Here is a 14,934-nt window from a genome sequence, read left to right as displayed (position 1 = left end):
GTTAAATAAGACAAATACAATTTATGTATTTCAGTCCCATTTTATTAACGAATGTCTCTGCTGCTGTGCTGACCTTCGATGATCCAGTTCAACCGTACTTAAAATGATACATTTGTCTTTGATTTTTGTTATTGCTGAATAGTGTTTGTTTATTGTATTTGAACTTCCTGCACTTTCTTCTCTACTGCACAGATGTGAATTTACTTTCCTTCAGCCTGAGGCTCATTCATTTCATGTTTGTTCTGAAAGGGCTTTTACATTTGTAAAATAACTTTTTGTATTGAAAAGAAACAAGCAAGCCCTGCCCAGATTTAAAAAAGTAACTCAAAAGAAACGTAACAGATTTCTTTCCATAAAAAGTAACCAAGTAACACAATAAGTTAAATTTTTTAGGGAGTTACACAATATTTTAATGCATTACTTTTAAAAGTAACTTTCCCCAACACAACACTGTGCAGGAACATGGATCCTGTGTTAGTTTGCCTGCTTTAGTCCAGAAGACAAATCCATCTGAATGACTAAAAGCACTCGAGTGCAGTTCATTCATAAGTGCCACTGTACTGTCCCAAATCCTCATAATTCCCTTATGATGATGTACATATGATATGGTATATGGTAATAAAAGGCTAGGAATCATGGCGTGGCCTGTTAAGCCAGTCTGGTTGCTGATATAACAAATGAATACTATAGATATAGAGACAGGAAACAGACAATACTCAGATTTTCACAGATGCAGCAGGAGCTGGTTTTCCTGAGTGGATTTCAGTAAAATCACATCAGACTGTTTCAGCGTTTACACTTCTGAATGCTTTACCATGATAGAGTGAGTTTTATTTAATTATTTGTTATGTAGTGATTCTGTATCTGGCCAGAAACCATCAGGACCTGCTTTATGAAACCTTGCTTATACTGAATAGTTGTGAATAAATATGAAGAAAACAAGTTATAGTTACATTGGGAAATGAGAAAACAGACAAACTGACAAAGGAAGCAGTCAAAAAACAAAAGGGAGACAGGTACACTCAATAAAAAAGAAAGTAGATATTTTAAGATAAATGGGAGCTAACAAATAACAAGTAATAATATGCAGGCTGAGAATGGGGCATATAGCAGACTTCCGACAGCGACAGGACGATGCGATCAGTGTTTCTGAGTTCTATGAGAAATTCATTCAGACAGAAGAGAATAGAGGGAAGGACAGAGGGCATCTCTCTCTATCTAAAACAAGTTATAGTTACATATAGGAAACCATCATAATAATGTATCTTTATAGTATCTAAATTAGATCAAATAAATATGAAGAAAACAAGTTATAGTTACATATAGGAAACCATCATAATAATGTATCTTTATAGTATCTAAATTAGAGAAGTTAAGAAATATTATGTAACAAAAGTGTAAACGTTTTGCTAATCTTAAAGCTAATCTGTTGTGTCTAAAGGGATGCTGTTGGAAACTAACAATAAATTAGATTGTGTTTTATTAACGTCTGCACCTACCCCAGCCCTAAACCTACTCTTACAGTACTGCAAAAACAGAATTACTGTTATACAGTGACAGGATCGCATCGATGTGCGCATGCGCAGTAGCCGGACTCGGCGGCTCTTCCGGTTAAAGGATGACGTCAGGGACACGCGCAAGCAAGACGGTCTTTTCCGGTTCGGAGCGGCGAGGAGTGTGGCAGCTGAGACATGTGAGTGAGACAAAAAGCTTGGTTTTTAACGGAAAAGGTTGATATGATTTATCATTTCACGCATAATATACTTTTCTAACAATATCTGGCGCACATAATCGAGCACCGATATCTGTTCAGTGTTAGGAAATGCCTCGACTGTATAAGACCACGTGCATTAGCCTGATCCTCTGACTAAGGCTGTACATTCTCTTCAGCGGTCTAACAGAAGCCTTAAGTATCATTTCAGAGGTCCTAAATTTGGGGACTGAAAAATATGAATCGTAATACGTACTAATGTGATTATTAAACTTTAAATGTGAGCGCTGTTTCAGAACAGTTCGCAGTCCGCGAATACGTGCATTATGCCAAGCAACTGATAATGATGTAAGTTACTGTTGATGGATTTTGACGATCTGTGTAGTTTTATTTTGTGATATGTTGTAGGAGTGCACGTGAAAGTAGTAACGTTAAAGCATGGACGATTCAAAATGGGAGTCCCTGGGCGCGCTTATTTTTTTTTTAACACAAAAGTTTACAAAAAAGCATAACGTTACGGATGCACCGAAAGTTCTGCCGAATAAATTGTACCGAACAATGACGTGATCAAATAAAAGCGCGCACTAATGCAGCAAACATGTTGGAGTGTGGAAGCATTTAAAACTGTTCGAGAAAGACAAATAAATCATTAAAGCACCGACAGCGAGAGACCGTTCAGTGCTGCAGAGGCATGTATTCAAACAGCGCTGCGCGAGCTCCGTAGCTAGGGCTCAAGAGTCCAGAGCGCGAGGAGATTCTGCGCTGAAACTGCGTTCACACACGTGCTGGTGTAATGTCTGTTAGAATGTGTACAATTCTAAATGGTGGTTTTGTAATAGATTTTTTTTTTTCTTCGAAAAGCATGACAAAACGGTAAAAAGCAAAATGTGGGTGTTTAATTTATGCAATGGTGGGAAAAAAAACATGGAAAAATACATGCAAGAAAAGAAAAGGTTTTTGGTATTCAGCCATCGGCTTAGTGCTTCATTTTGTTCGGCTTCGGCCAACAATTTATTTCATGCATCCCTAAAAAGGACGCTATTTTCCGTGAATGTGTGAAGCTCCTGACTCGTTAGCCTCTAGACAAATAACTGTAATAATATAACAGTACAGAAAACTATTTACGTAACAGAAGTGTTTGATTTCGATAATTAAAAAGTAATGTTAAATGCCAGTTTACAATATTTAGTAACATAACTGAGTGGTTTGTTCAAATTAAATAACTACTGATCTATAATATTATGTACGTTTAACATTTAATCATTTAGCAGACTCTTTTATCCAAAGTGACTTACAAATGAGAACAATAGAAGCAATCAGATCAACAAGAGAACAACAACAGCATACAAGAGCCATGACAAGTGTTAGTCTAGCACAGAACTCATAGCAAGGTTTTTTTTCTTCTTTTTTTCTTCCCAAGAATATTATAGACAAGAAAAGGTACATGAAGACAATCATTTATGATACAAAATTGCCATGCAGTTTTTACTAAATGTAAGGTGAATAAGTTGGACTTTGTGTGTGTGTATATATATATATATATATATATATATATATATATATATAGATATATATATATATATAGATATATTATATATATATATATATATATATATATATATATATATATATATATACACCATAACACACATATATAGAGATATATTATATATGAGATACGTATATTATATTAAAATGTATGTTTATCTGTTTTGACACATATATATATATAGATAACCTCATAGATGTATATATATATACACATATATTATATATGGTATAATACACATATATAGATATATATAGATATACACATCAGATGCTATATATATAGGCCTATATATATCTATATATATATATATATAATATATTACACATCCTTAGATGCTGCTATATATGGTATATAACACAATATATACATATATCTGCTTATATATATACACATATTTATACACATATATATATATATATATTCATATATATACACATATATATTATATACTGTATATCTATACAAGGATATATATAGATACATAGATATAATACAGCAGATATATATATCTTATATATATATATACACATATTATATATAGATATATACATTAATACACATATATATATATATATATATATATATACACATTATATATATAGATATATAGTATATATATACAAGTATAAGGTTATATATATACACATATGTATATAACATTAACATATATTATATATACTCTGATATACCGGCTATATAGTCATAAGATACTATATATAGATATTATATACACAATACTGCTCATAGTAACATATATATACACAAAATATCAGTATAAATATACACATAGAACATGATATATATATATATATCACACATATATATTATTATATATATAGATTTGGCATATATATATATAATATACACCTATATAGATATATATTATATATATTAAGGGGGTAGATTATATATCAACATCTTATATACATATATAGGATATTATATATAGAATATATATATATATACACATAATATATCATATATATATATGAGGTTACACATATATATATTATATATATAATATACACATATATATTATAATTATATTATATATATATACATATGACACATACCCCAATATTATATATATACTATACATTATATATACCAGAATATATATATATATATATATGATATATACACATATTAGATATATATATATATCATATACACATATATAGAAGCGAGATATAACCATATATTATAGATATTATATAAACATATATTATATATATATATATATATACACATATAAGATATTATATATATATATATACACAATATATATATATATATAGTATACACCTATATAGATATATAATATATATAACATATATATTGAATATATAATATAGTATATACATATATTATATATATATACATATATATACCCATATATATATATATATAACAATATATATAAGTCACAAGTATTGTATATATAAACATATATATATATATAAGTATATACCGATTTATATATATAGTATTTATATATATAGAACTATAGATATATATATATATATATATATTACACACATATATATATTCATATATATATATATACACACTATATATATATATATACATATATATATATATATCACACATACTATATATATATATACATAATATATATATATATATATATAGATATAGCACACATCAATAATATATATATTTATATATATATACAACATATTATATATATATATATAATACACATATATTATATAGATAAATAACAACATTATCATATATATCTATGAGAAATATATATATATATATATATACACATATACATAAATATATACCACATATACAGCTAGATATATATATATATATATATATATATATATATATTATACACCCATAATATACCATGTTTGATATATAGTATATACACATATATATATATATTATAATATACACATATAATACATAATATATATATATATAATAATATATATATATACACTTATATATATATTATTATATATATAGATATATATATTATATTATATATATATATATTATATATATATACATATATATAAATATATATATCACACCTGGTTAGGACAGTATAAGATATATCTCTATATAATATATATACACACACATAGAGTATATATATATTACACACAGAAGATATTGTAAGAATGAATCAGTTGTTGTTGTTAAATGGTTGTTTCTTGTTTTGACAGCGTGGCCCCGGAGATCAGGCTCCTCAGGAGATGTTGCTCCGTCAGATGGATGATCTCTCTCTGGTTCTGGTTCAGCACTCAGGAGATGTTTGCCAGGTGTCCACTCACTGCTCATCTTCAGTGCCTGTAATATCTCTGATAGGTTCAGAAGCGAGGCTAGAGTCACATCCTGATGCTGCTCGTGGTCCTGGTGTGCTATAGTTCTCGCAGAGTAACTCTCTGCTTATTCATTGGCTGCTGCTTTCTGTTGCTCAGCCAATCACCAGCTCAGAAACAACCCCTCTTTATCAGACTGTTGTTGGTTCTGTGGTAGACTTGCTCAGCGGTGGTTGAAGTGTAATGTGTGTTTGTCTCTCAAAGCTCCTGCAGATGCTGGTGAATGTGGTCATTAATGGTGTTTGGGTCAGGAGGAGCGTCGAGCGTCTCAACAGTGCTGTCACCGTGAGTGTTCTTCTTACTGAATGATTGTGATTTCTATGTTTCTGATCATATCTACTCGATCAGGTAGAGCGAGACTAGAGTCACATCCTGATGCTGCTCGTGGTCCTGGTGTGCTATAGTTCTCGCAGAGTAACTCTCTGCTTATTCATTGGCTGCTGCTTTTCATTGCCCAGCCAATCACCAGCTCAGAAAAAACATGCCCAATATTGTGCCTACTGTTTCTCTAACCAGGTGTGACGCTACAAGTTTGTCATGCCAGATCACTTTCTGTGTTGGGAATCGAAAAATCGATTACAATTCCAGAGTCAGATACTTAAAGTCCCCATGAAATCAAAAGAAGTTTTTTTTTGGGTGTTAGTATCAATATGTTAGTCTTAAGGTTATCTATAAGCCAGTGTGCTCCAAAACAGTGACAAAATTCGAAGCGACTCTGGAGCGCCGGCTGAGATCAGTCACTTGCTCCGTGTAGTGTTTGTGCACTATGAGCCATTCACTGAACAGCAGTGTAGGTGATGGGGAAGGATTCAGTGTAAATATGCTTTCGTCTGGGGCACATGAGGTGTGGAGCTGTCACATGAACCACAGCACACGGTCTGATCCGGACTTTGGCTCTGGTGTTCTGTTCGGTTTGTCCTACTCTGTCAGATTTGGCTCCCAAACCATTAAAAACAGCGGGTGGTAGTTCAATTCGACAATCTTGTTTTACTGAGAGTTTCATATTGAATCTAGAAAATTACGTCACCACATAGAATAACGCTGTGTTTCAAGGCACTTTTTTCTTTTTAAAAAAAGTCGGTGCTTGAAATTAAGCTTTTATTCATTGATGACTGCAGTGTTAATCATTTTAATTATAGGCCTATAATTCATTGTATTCTGAATCTGTTTTGAAAGACCTTTTTTTTTTTTTTCTTTTTTTTTTTATTGCGGGGCACAAATTAATTGTAGTAGCCTATTCATTTAATAATAAAAAGTAACTTAATATTAATAGGCATAATAATCAGAATAATGTAACAGGCCTACATTAAGTGAAAATACCAAATTAGATATAACTAAAGTGTATAAAATTATTTGTTATAAAATTATGAATTTTTTGTCAATTCATTATTTAAATTAATAGGCCTACAAATTAGGAAACCGGTGCAGTTAATCGACGGCGTCAGTCACAAAATTATAGGCCTATATATAAATAGGCTAATCTTTGTGAGGATGACTGCAACAGCTGGTCTTAAATTCTTTAGACACTGCATACCAAACGACTTTGAACACCGACGGAAAACACGGACTGAGCTCAAATGACATAATCGGCCTGACAGTAGTGTTTCCCGGCTTCACAGAATGAACCGGCTCGTGCGTGGAACTGAAAGTCTTGCTGTTACTTGCAGACTGAGGGATGGGCTCTCTCCCTCTTCGGCGCGAGTTAAGACTTTTTTACAGAACTATGCATTCCTGCTGTTTATCAGCAAAAAACAACACAGCAGAATAATTGAACAACATACAAAACACCCCATAACAACAATCTAACAACACTTTCAGTCAGTCACAATAAATAATCAAAAAAAAACACATTTTATTGTAGTTATTTGAGATGTTATAATAGTTCTCTAATTGTGTTAAAATAGATTATACAATTTTACAAATATTATTTGTATAATAAACTGTGCCTGCGCCCCTGGTTCGGATATAAACAGTCAAAATGGAGTAAGTCACCTTTTAAAAGTAATTTGACACTTCAAATGAAGATTTATTGATTACGTGGTTATGTCAGTAGGTGGTGAAAAGTGGCTGTTAAAATGTATTTGTCTTTGAATCATTCAAGAGCCATTCAAAAATGAATCATCTGGTAATGAAACAAGTAAACCTAGATTGAGTCTCTGAATCATTCATTCATAAATTACATTATCTAATATTTTTTTTTCTTTATTCATGAGAGAAACCCAAACTCCATTTAAAAAAACAACAAAAAAACCCTGGAATCGTGCAGCTCTTTTTTTTTTTTCACACGAATGGCTCTTAAACGAGTCCAGTTTGTCGCCTGCTGATTTTTGATCATGGCATTCAGCTGCAACTAATGTTTGATATGTAAATGTTTGACGAAACTGGGAATTGATAAGAATCTGAATCAATAAGCAGAATCAGAACTGGTAAAATTCAAATGATACCCAACACTTCTTGCTGCTTGTTGTGGTTTCAGGTGATTAAAGTCTTCAGATTACTAGAAGAGATGGGATTATTATTTTTGTATCAACATTTGTCACACCTGGTTAGGACAGTTGAGTTTCTCTGTATAATCCTGAACTTCATTTGTAGTGACTCTCATTTCTTCATTGGATCAAATAGTTATCTCTTCTTCGACAGTGATGTGATTCTGAAAGAGAAGTGTGCCAGCTCTTTTCTCCATTCTTCTGCTCCTGACAAACTCTGACAACAGCAGCTGGTGACCGCAGGAGAGTTCACGCACTGAAGGTACTGCTGCTGCTGTTCATTATTCAGATCTAAATTATTCCTGCTTTTATGAAAATAACGTGTGAAGAGCGAGACTAGAGTCACATCCTGATGCTGCTCGTGGTCCTGGTGTGCTATAGTTCTCGCAGAGTAACTCTCTGCTTATTCATTGGCTGCTGCTTTCTGTTGCTCAGCCAATCACCAGCTCAGAAACAACCCCTCTTTATCAGACTGTTGTTGGTTCTGTGGTAGACTTGCTCAGCGGTGGTTGAAGTGTAATGTGTGTTTGTCTCTCAAAGCTCCTGCAGATGCTGGTGAATGTGGTCATTAATGGTGTTTGGGTCAGGAGGAGCGTCGAGCGGTCTCAACAGTGCTGTCACCGTGAGTGTTCTTCTTACTGACTGATTGTGATTTCTATGTTTCTGATCATATCTACTCGATCAGGTAGAGCGAGACTAGAGTCACATCCTGATGCTGCTCGTGGTCCTGGTGTGCTATAGTTCTCGCAGAGTAACTCTCTGCTTATTCATTGGCTGCTGCTTTTCATTGCCCAGCCAGTCACCAGCTCAGAAACATGCCCAATATTGTAGCCTACTGTTTCTCTTAACCAGGTGTGACGCTACAAGTTTGTCATGCCAGATCACTTTCTGTGTTGGGAATCGAAAAATCGATTACAATTCCAGAGTCAGATACTTAAAGTCCCCATGAATGAAATCAAAAGAAGTTTTTTTTTGGGTGTTAGTATCAATATGTTAGTCTTAAGGTTATCTATAAGCCAGTGTGCTCCAAAACAGTGACAAAATTCGAAGCGACTCTGGAGCGCCGGCTGAGATCAGTCACTTGCTCCGTGTAGTGTTTGTGCACTATGAGCCATTCACTGAACAGCAGTGTAGGTGATGGGGAAGGATTCAGTGTAAATATGCTTTCGTCTGGGGCACATGAGGTGTGGAGCTGTCACATGAACCACAGCACACGGTCTGATCCGGACTTTGGCTCTGGTGTTCTGTTCGGTTTGTCCTACTCTGTCAGATTTGGCTACTTCCCATTAAAACAGCGGGTAGTTCAATTCGACAATCTTGTTTTACTGAGAGTTTCATATTGAATCTAGAAATTACGTCACCACATAGAATAACGCTGTGTTTCAAGGCACTTTTTTCTTTTTAAAAAAGTCGGTGCTTGAAATTAAGCTTTTATTCATTGATGATTGCAGTGTTAATCATTTTAATTATAGGCCTATAATTCATTGTATAATCTGTTTTGAAAGACCTTTTTTTTTTTTTTTCTTTTTTTTTTTTTTTTTTTTTTTTTCTTTTTTTTTATTGCGGGGCAAATTAATTGTAGTAGCCTATTCATTTAATAATAAAAGTAACTTAATATTAATAGGCATAATAATCAGAATAATGTAACAGGCCTACATTAAGTGAAAATACCAAATTAGATATAACTAAAGTGTATAAAATTATTTGTTATAAAATTATGAATTTTTTTGTCAATTCATTATTTAAATTAAATAGGCCTACAAATTAGGAAACCGGTGCAGTTAATCGACGGCGTCAGTCACAAAATTATAGGCCTATATATAAATAGGCTAATCTTTGTGAGGATGACTGCAACAGCTGGTCTTAAACTCTTTAGACACTGCATACCCAAACGACTTTGAACACCCGACGGAAAAACACGGACTGAGCTCAAATGAACATAATCGGCCTGACAATAGTGTTTTCTGGCTTCACAGAATGAACCGGTTCGTGCGTGGAACTGAAAGTCTTGCTGTTACTTGCAGACTGAGGGATGGGCTCTCTCCCTCTTCGGCGCGAGTTAAGACTTTTTTACAGAACTATGCATTCCTGCTGTTTTTAGCTGCAAATTACAGTGCAGCTGAATGGGTGAACATGCGAGACATGCCCGGATAACAATTGGCTAACACTGCTGTCAGTCAGTCTCAAGAATTATGCAAAAACACATTTTATTGTAGTTATTTGAGATGTTATAATAGTTCTCTAATTGTGTTAAAATAGATTATACAATTTTACAAATATTATTTGTATAATAAACTGTGCCTGCGCCCCTGGTTCGGATATAAACAGTCAAAATGGAGTAAGTCACCTTTTAAAAAAGTAATTTGACACTTCAAATGAAAGATTTATTGATTACGTGGTTATGTCAGTAGGTGGTGAAAAGTGGCTGTTAAAATGTATTTGTCTTTGAATCATTCAAGAGCCATTCAAAATGAATCTCTGGTAATGAAACAAGTAAACCTAGATTGAGTCTCTGAATCATTCATTCATAAATTACATTATCTAACATATTTTTTTTTCTTTATTCATGAGAGAAAACCAAACCTCCATTTAAAAAAACAACAAAAAAAAACCCTGGAATCGTGCAGCTCTCTTTTACAACATTCACACGAATGGCTCTTAAACGAGTCCAGTTTGTCGCCTGCTGATTTTTGGATCATGGCATTCAGCTGCAAACTAATGTTTGATATGTAAATGTTTGAACGAAACTGGGAATGATAAGAATCTGAATCAATAAGTAGAATCAGAACTGGTAAAATTCAAATGATACCCCAACACTTCTTGCTGCTTGTTGTGGTTTCAGGTGATTAAAGTCTTCAGATTAACTAGAAGAGATGGGATTATTATTTTTGTATCAACATTTGTCACACCTGGTTAGGACAGTTGAGTTTCTCTGTATAATCCTGAACTTCATTTGTAGTGACTCTCATTTCTTCATTGGATCAAATAGTTATCTCTTCTTCGACAGTGATGTGATTCTGAAAGAGAAGTGTGCCAGCTCTTTTCTCCATTCTTCTGCTCCTGACAAACTCTGACAACAGCAGCTGGTGACCGCAGGAGAGTTCACGCACTGAAGGTACTGCTGCTGCTGTTCATTATTCAGATCTAAATTATTCCTGCTTTTATGAAAATAACCGTGTGAAGAGCGAGACTAGAGTCACATCCTGATGCTGCTCGTGGTCCTGGTGTGCTATAGTTCTCGCAGAGTAACTCTCTGCTTATTCATTGGCTGCTGCTTTCTGTTGCTCAGCCAATCACCAGCTCAGAAACAAGCCCAATATTGTAGCCTACTGTTTCTCTTAACCAGGTGTGACTCTACAAGTTTGTCATGCCAGATCACTTTCTGTGTTGGGAATCGAAAAATCAATTACAATTCCAGAGTCAGATACTTAAAGTCCCCATGAAATCAAAATAAAAGTGTTTTTTTTTTTTTTTTTTTTTTTTGGTGTTAGTATCAATATGTTAGTCTTAAGGTTATCTATAAGCCAGTGTGCTCCAAAACAGTGACAGAATTAGATTTTAGAAGATAGACTCTGGAGTGCCGGCTGAGATCAGTCACTTGCTCCGTGTAGTGTTTCCTGTTCAGTGAATGGCTCATAGTGCACAGTGTAGGTGATGGGGAAGGATTCAGTGTAAATATGCCTCGTCTGGGGCACATGAGGTGTGGAGCTGTCACGTGAACCACAGCACACGGTCTGATCCGGACTTTGGCTCTGGTGTTCTGTTCAGTTTGTCCTACCCTGTCAGATTTGGCTACTTCCCATTAAAACAGTGGGTAGTTCAATTCAACAATGAAAAATGCTACCTGTAAAATTATGGTTTATTAACGTCTACCCCAGCCCTAAACCTACCCTTATAGTAATGCCAATACAGTTATTATGCGTTATATTCGTGGTCGTGGCTAGAAGGGATACAGCTACAGGAAGCCAAAAATAATTTTTTCTACCTATTTGTTTTATTAAAGTCTACACCTACCCCAACCCTATTGTTGTTCAGCGTGAGAAAAAGGACACAGTATTGATGTACGCATGCGCAGTAAACCCTGGTAGGACAATCTGATGGGTAGGATAAAATATCAGGACACCGGTCCAGAGATGCAGTCGCACGGAGCGGATCATTTGCACGAGTCAGCATTTATCAAAAACTTTCGAAACTACACAGCCTCAGCGTGATTATGATTACTGTCTTGTTGTACTAAGTTTCATATTGAATCTAGAAATTACGTCACCACATAGAGTAACGCTGTGTGTTTCAAGGCACTTCAGGGGACCTTTAAGGTCAGGAATCGGATGCTTGTGAAATTAAAATTCCCATTCCATCAATTCCTGTGTGCTGCTATTATTTATTTTTATTTTTTTTCTATCTTTGAGGACCCGAGCTGGCGATCTTCCAGGACCTTGCTCGCTAATCCAAACGTTCCAAAGTTTGGCTACTTGCGATCAGAAGCTCAAAAAGCTAAAGGGTTAGTTACCCAAAAATGAAAATTCTGTCACTAATTACTCCACCCTCGTGTCGTTTCAAACCCGTAAGACCTTCGTTCATCTTCAGAACACAAATTAAGATATTTTTGATGGAATCTTAGAGCTGTCTGACCTCCCATAGACAGCAACGCAAGAAAGTCTTGCTGTTACTTGCGGACTGAGGGATGGGCTCTCTCCCTCTTGAGTGCGAGTTAAGACTTTTTTACAGAACTATGCGTTCCTGCTGTTTTTAGCTGCAAACTCCAAAAAAAAAAAAAAACCTGGAATCGTGCAGCTCTTTTTTTTTTTTTTTTGCACACGAACGGCTCTTAAATGAGTCCAGTTTATGTCGCCTGCTGATTTTTGATCATGGCATTCAGCTGCAACTAATGTTTGATATCAATTCCCAGTTTTGTCAAACATTTAGATAAGAATCTGAATCAATAAGCAGAATTGGTAAAATTCAAATGATACCCAACACTTTTTTTTTTTTTGTATCAACATTTGTCACACCTGGTTAGGACAGTTGAGTTTCTCTGTATAATCCTGAACTTCATTTGTAGTGACTCTCATTTCTTCATTGGATCAAATAGTTATCTCTTCTTCGACAGTGATGTGATTCTGAAAGAGAAGTGTGCCAGCTCTTTTCTCCATTCTTCTGCTCCTGACAAACTCTGACAACAGCAGCTGGTGACCGCAGGAGAGTTCACGCGCGCTGAAGGTACTGCTGCTGCTGTTCATTATTCAGATCTAAATTATTCCTGCTTTTATGAAAATAACGTGTGAAGAGCGAGACTAGAGTCACATCCTGATGCTGCTCGTGGTCCTGGTGTGCTATAGTTCTCGCAGAGTAACTCTCTGCTTATTCATTGGCTGCTGCTTTCTGTTGCTCAGCCAATCACCAGCTCAGAAACAACCCCTCTTTATCAGACTGTTGTTGGTTCTGTGGTAGACTTGCTCAGCGGTGGTTGAAGTGTAATGTGTGTTTGTCTCTCAAAGCTCCTGCAGATGCTGGTGAATGTGGTCATTAATGGTGTTTGGGTCAGGAGGAGCGTCGAGCGTCTCAACAGTGCTGTCACCGTGAGTGTTCTTCTTACTGACTGATTGTGATTTCTATGTTTCTGATCATATCTACTCGATCAGGTAGAGCGAGACTAGAGTCACATCCTGATGCTGCTCGTGGTCCTGGTGTGCTATAGTTCTCGCAGAGTAACTCTCTGCTTATTCATTGGCTGCTGCTTTTCATTGCCCAGCCAGTCACCAGCTCAGAAACATGCGTCATCATCTCAACAAGACAAACACAGACCAGTGTCTAACAGCTGTTCTTTATTGTCTTAGGGATCATCACACCACCACCACCGAAGATGAGCTGGAAAGTTTAACAGTTGGGCTTCACACATCTGTTGCTTTATAAACTTATGAATAAATGATATTTCATAACAGAAATATGAAGTAGAATGTATACACAGCTATTGTGTGCAGTGCAGTTGTGGTCTGTTAAGAAGCCGTACTCCCTTTTGTAATTTACTGACGTCAACCGCTTAACAGGCCAATCATCGTGTGATCGGACATTGTGTGTGTGTGTGTGTGTGTATACACATCATATATATATGATGTATACAATTATTCAATGTAACAAGAGGTATCGCATCCATTTTAGCAATGTTTAAAAACATATTAAATACTGTATAAGTGCTGTCTTAGCATTGCGTGATTACAGGGTAGTTTTGTTTTTAGTTTTTCAAAAGGTGTGAAATTTGTCACTTTAATAAAATGTGAAGAAATGTGGTATATAGAAAGAGCCCATATATGTATCTGTTTTTTCCTAATTAAAAAATAATGTATATTTTTACAAAATGTCTTTTTAAAAAAAAAAAAAAAAAAAAAAACCTAATACAGCTTACACTAAAATAAATATTTAATGGCAAGATTTGTTGACAGGCTGTCAAAAGCATTTGTTTCCTCACAAAAGCTTTTATAGGCTTCTCGTCCCACATGGAGAGGCCTCATTGCCAGTGTACCACTGCATTACTTTTTTTTTTTTTATAAACCTTGGCGATCTTTTATTCGCGTTGTCTATACATAGACATTTTGTGTATAAATCCATACGAGTTAACATCCACTCAAAAACTTAAATTAGTTCATATCAAAATTATCCATGCATTTTCCAAAATGCTTAACTTTTGTAGAGTTGCAGGTGAGGGATCCCCTGGACAGACAGATGGCCCATCCATCTCACACACACACACACACACCTACCTGTGGGCAGTTTCAAATTCACTTATAATGCATGTGTTTTGGGGAAAGCGGAGCAGCTCCACAC

General features: G+C 34.9%; 1 long non-coding RNA gene and 7 other non-coding genes across 12 annotated transcripts; all 8 read left to right on the top strand.

The window, feature by feature from the left end:
- Positions 1 to 1,581: 1,581 nt before the first annotated feature.
- LOC109061850 lies at positions 1,582 to 14,410 on the top strand. Of its 5 annotated transcripts, XR_006157285.1 has the most exons (9): positions 1,582 to 1,693; positions 5,471 to 5,566; positions 5,831 to 5,911; positions 8,267 to 8,374; positions 8,653 to 8,734; positions 11,120 to 11,227; positions 13,223 to 13,332; positions 13,611 to 13,691; positions 13,950 to 14,410. It is a non-coding gene; the product is annotated as an uncharacterized LOC109061850 (long non-coding RNA). The 5 variants fall into 5 exon arrangements; XR_006157284.1 differs by lacking the exon at positions 13,223 to 13,332; XR_006157288.1 differs by lacking the exons at positions 5,831 to 5,911; positions 13,223 to 13,332.
- On the top strand, positions 5,620 to 5,749 carry LOC122140888. The gene has a single exon (XR_006157430.1). It is a non-coding gene; the product is annotated as a small nucleolar RNA SNORA3/SNORA45 family (small nucleolar RNA).
- LOC122140889 lies at positions 5,979 to 6,108 on the top strand. Its single transcript, XR_006157431.1, has one exon. It is a non-coding gene; the product is annotated as a small nucleolar RNA SNORA3/SNORA45 family (small nucleolar RNA).
- Positions 8,442 to 8,571, top strand: LOC122140887. Its single transcript, XR_006157429.1, has one exon. It is a non-coding gene; the product is annotated as a small nucleolar RNA SNORA3/SNORA45 family (small nucleolar RNA).
- LOC122140884 lies at positions 8,802 to 8,931 on the top strand. The gene has a single exon (XR_006157426.1). It is a non-coding gene; the product is annotated as a small nucleolar RNA SNORA3/SNORA45 family (small nucleolar RNA).
- Positions 11,296 to 11,425, top strand: LOC122140885. The gene has a single exon (XR_006157427.1). It is a non-coding gene; the product is annotated as a small nucleolar RNA SNORA3/SNORA45 family (small nucleolar RNA).
- On the top strand, positions 13,400 to 13,529 carry LOC122140886. Its single transcript, XR_006157428.1, has one exon. It is a non-coding gene; the product is annotated as a small nucleolar RNA SNORA3/SNORA45 family (small nucleolar RNA).
- On the top strand, positions 13,759 to 13,888 carry LOC122140883. Its single transcript, XR_006157425.1, has one exon. It is a non-coding gene; the product is annotated as a small nucleolar RNA SNORA3/SNORA45 family (small nucleolar RNA).
- Positions 14,411 to 14,934: the final 524 nt, after the last annotated feature.

This window comes from Cyprinus carpio, chromosome B19 (genome assembly GCF_018340385.1).
Source record: "Cyprinus carpio isolate SPL01 chromosome B19, ASM1834038v1, whole genome shotgun sequence".
Classification (NCBI taxonomy): domain Eukaryota; kingdom Metazoa; phylum Chordata; class Actinopteri; order Cypriniformes; family Cyprinidae; genus Cyprinus; species Cyprinus carpio.
The sequence above is the reverse complement of the archived record's forward strand: the minus strand, read 5'-3'. Positions and strand labels throughout refer to the sequence as shown.